Source organism: Harpegnathos saltator, unplaced genomic scaffold, assembly GCF_003227715.2.
Source record: "Harpegnathos saltator strain DR-91 unplaced genomic scaffold, Hsal_v8.6 scaffold358, whole genome shotgun sequence".
NCBI lineage: Eukaryota > Metazoa > Arthropoda > Insecta > Hymenoptera > Formicidae > Harpegnathos > Harpegnathos saltator.
Genome location: NW_020230159.1, coordinates 151,993 through 156,019, shown reverse-complemented (window position 1 = coordinate 156,019; position 4,027 = coordinate 151,993). Strand labels below are relative to the sequence as shown.

The 4,027-nt window shown below is 35.6% G+C and overlaps 1 pseudogene; it reads left to right on the top strand.

Moving 5' to 3' along the window:
• Positions 1–178: 178 nt before the first annotated feature.
• Positions 179–3,797, top strand: LOC112588955 (peptidyl-prolyl cis-trans isomerase-like; annotated as a pseudogene).
• Positions 3,798–4,027: the final 230 nt, after the last annotated feature.

Here is a 4,027-nt window from a genome sequence, read left to right as displayed (position 1 = left end):
CATATATAAGTATATATTTATTAATTAACTTTGCTAAAAGTAGATTACCTGAAGTTTATTGACAAATACTTATATTTGTTTAATCTTTGGAATTTAATAAATATAAAATGGTAAATCAACATAATATCTTATTTGTGTGTATGTAATTTATCAGAAATATTTTTATATTGATTTACAGAATGATTCAGAATTGTTTGGTCGAACAATAAGGGTGAATATTGCTAAGCCTCAAAAGATAAAAGAAGGTTCATCAAAAACCAGTTTGGGCCAGATGATGCTTGGTTACAAGAACATGCAGGTGAAACTTTGAAAAATGATGATAATACAAAGACAAATGATGTTACACAGACTCAGAAGAAAACAAACAGAATCCGCAAGTTTATTTCGACATAAGTATAGGGAAGCAAGAAGTAGGTAGAATTATCATGATGTTACGAGCAGACATTGTGCCAAAAACTGCAGAGAATTTTCGGGCTCTATGCACACATGAGAAAGGATACGGATATCAGGGTAGCACCTTTCACAGAATTATTCCAGATTTTGTATCCTTCTTCATACATACACATATACACACAATATTATTGAATCTGTCAATCATCTTTATCTTTACCTTTATCTTTCCTTTACCTTTAAGATTACCTTTAAGACTTACCTTTAAGACATGATCTCGCCATGGTACTCTTGATTGATAGCATCAGAAGCAAGAAAATATATGCTCAAAGTTTTTGCATACCTTTTTCTGATAGAAATATATTTATTATCGAAAGAATACTTCAAGTTTCAAGACATACTTGTGCATATACTTACATAGATATATATGTAAGTATGTCATTCATTAACATATTTATATAAATATAAAATGCTTCTCCCTTGAAAGTCAATCAAACAGTCGTAAAATGACTATAATGAATATAACATGAAATTGGTCATATGAAATGATTAGCATATACAGGGTGGGGGGTTATAAGTTTACAACCCGAAGTGTGAAGGTAGATTGGGTTAAGACAAACATAAAGTCCTATACCGTTTTGCGAGATTCGCAATAATTATCGAGTTATTAATGACAGAAATATGAGGAGTGGGAGCGCGCCGGCATAGATAATTGGAGAAGCATTGCAGCTACTTAGGCCGCAGCGCGGTCCAGTCGATCCAGCAACTGTTGCCGGTGCAAGGCAAGGGGAAAGACAATACGCCGCTATTCGTTGTTTTATCTCGTCGGACCTACGTCTCGCCGCACGCCGCCAACAGTTGCTTAGTTGGTGGGCCGCGCTGTAGCCTGAGTAGCTGCAACGCTTCTCCAATCATCTATGTCGGAGCGCTCCCATTCCTCAGATTTCTGTCATTAATAATTCGATAATTATTGCGAATCTCGTAAAACGGTATAGGACTTTTGTTTATCTTAACCCAATCTACCCTCACACTTCGGGTTGTAAACTTATAACCCCTCACCCTGTATATGTTCTAGCGGCCCCTAAAAATATTCTTTCATATAAACATCCTTTTATCTGGAAATGACACGTGAAAATTTTCAGTGTGTCATTTCTTGCTTCTGACTCACTATCCAATATGACTATAGCGAATATTCAGGAATTATTTCTTTAATTAAAAAGCTTTTTATTAACAAAGAAACACACGCACATGGAAGTGTCTTCTTTCGATTTTGATGAATTTCAAGTATATTATAATTTAGACCAAAACAAAGAATACGTACTTTTTTATACGTGCCGAATTGGTTTTGTAGGAGGTGAAGTATTCCTTCGGAAAAAATCAGTATCTTTTTCGAAACATGCATCGTCAAAAGCGCATAAGAGATAGATACAAACTTTAAAAAACGTTTCAAGATTCTTAATAATAAACCACATCGTAATTAGAACTGTCATGTGAGATATAAAGTGCAAGAAATTATATTGTCAGAGTCACGTTTACGCAACTCAAATCATGAATAGGCATAATGTGGAAGTATACATACTATATATAAATAGTAATATAAGAATTTCTTGGGAGAGAACTATGAAAAATTTCGAAAAGATGTTACGTGTACATATCGAGCAAAGTAGATGACTATGGATAGCGTTACAGATATAAAGAGATATTTTCACCCTATTTTTCAAAAAGTTCACATGTCTGAAAATGACATTATACAGGGTGTTTGATAGCTGATCATGCAGACGAAAGTTGGAGATCGATTGGGTGTAGCCGAGAAGAAAAGTCATGTACTATAATATCAAATTGGCAATAGTTACCGAGTTATGAATTAAAACATGTGAGCCAACGGGTGCGTAGAGAGCGGAGGGCGGCCGCAGTAAGCACGTAGACATTTGATACAGGCGGAGTCAGCGAGTGGCGATAGGCGAGCGTGCGCGGCGAGGGGCAACGTAAACAAGAGGCGAACGCGCGCGACGAGGAGTGAGCGAGCGCGAACGACGAGGAGCGAGCGAGCGCAAGCGACAAGAGGCGAGCGAGTGCGACGAAGAGCGAGCGAGCGCGAACGACAAGGAGCGAGTGAGCTATAAGGAAAAAGCTATAAAGAAAAAGCTCGCTCGCTCGCTCCTCGTCGCGCGCGATCGCCTCTTGTCGCTTACGTTGCCCCTCGCCGCGCGCGCTTGCCTACACCGCAACTCGCTGACTCCGCCTGTATCAAATGTCTACGTGCTTACTGCGGCTGCCCTCCGCTCTCTACGCGCTCGTTGGCTCACATGTTTTAATTAATAACTCGGTAACTATTGCCAATTTGACATTATGGTACATGACTTTTCTTTTCGGCTACACCCAATCTATCTCCAACTTTCGTCTGCATGATCAGCTATCAAACACCCTGTATATGATTGGCTACTATCTATTTCTCTCTGTGAAAAATTTTCTTCGGAACAAAAAATTCAAGTTTTCGGAAGCCCTAAATATTCACCTCGATCAATTTTTCGCCAGTAACCTTCATTCCGGAGCAAGGGCATCACTACATAAGAGATGAGCCAAGGTCATTGAACAAAACGATATATATTTGCTTCAATAAAGTTACTCTGAATAGAATATTATGTCCTGAATTTATATAGAAAATTTAAAACGAACTTTCCGAACAACCTAATATAAAAGAAATATGTATCCTTTTATTTTGATTATATTATATTACAATATATTTCAAACTCATCAAAATCGGAGATGGACACTTCCATATATTTCCTTTTAAGCATTAGTCAAATATCCTCATGTCGCGTCGTTCAATAAGAAATACAAAAATTAAGCATTATGGATGTATTAAGAGGATATTAAAATAATAAATAAGTACTTTTATTGTGTGAAAACTTTTACAATATCGCACATTTAATATGAAGAAAATTTAGTAAAATAGCTGTGGCTTGCTTTTAAATATTTGTTATTAGATCAAATTTTCAAAGACATTTTAAAAGTAGTTTTACTTGTTTTTATATTTAATTTCAAGATGAGCAATAAAATAAAATCCTTAACTTATGATAATATGATAGATGTGCCAAGGAGGTGATTTTACAAATCACAATGGTACAGGTGGTAAATCAATTTATGGCAACAAATTTGATGACGAAAATTTTGAACTCAAACACACAGGTCCAGGTACACTGTCAATGGCCAACTCTGGCCCAAATACAAATGGATCACAATTTTTTCTGTGTACAGCCCGAACGGATTGGTTGGACGGAAAACATGTTGTTTTTGGGCATGTCCTTAGTGGATTAGACGTGGTCAAAAAGGTTGAAAAATGTGGTACAAAAGCAGGCACACCAATGCAAAAAATTGTTATAACTGCTTGTGGAGAATTAATATAGTTATTTATGTATATAAAATATTTTCTAATAAATCGTATGATCTTGAAAAGTTTTTATATTTTTTAATAAAATTTTTTGTTTATGATATAGTAATTTCTTTCTCATGTTCATTACATATGTATTTTTATAGTTAATTTTGAGAGTTGACGATGAATGGATTATTATTATTTTTTATTTAATTTTTTTCAAATAAAATATTTTCTACCGCTTATGTGTGTGCTACAACACGT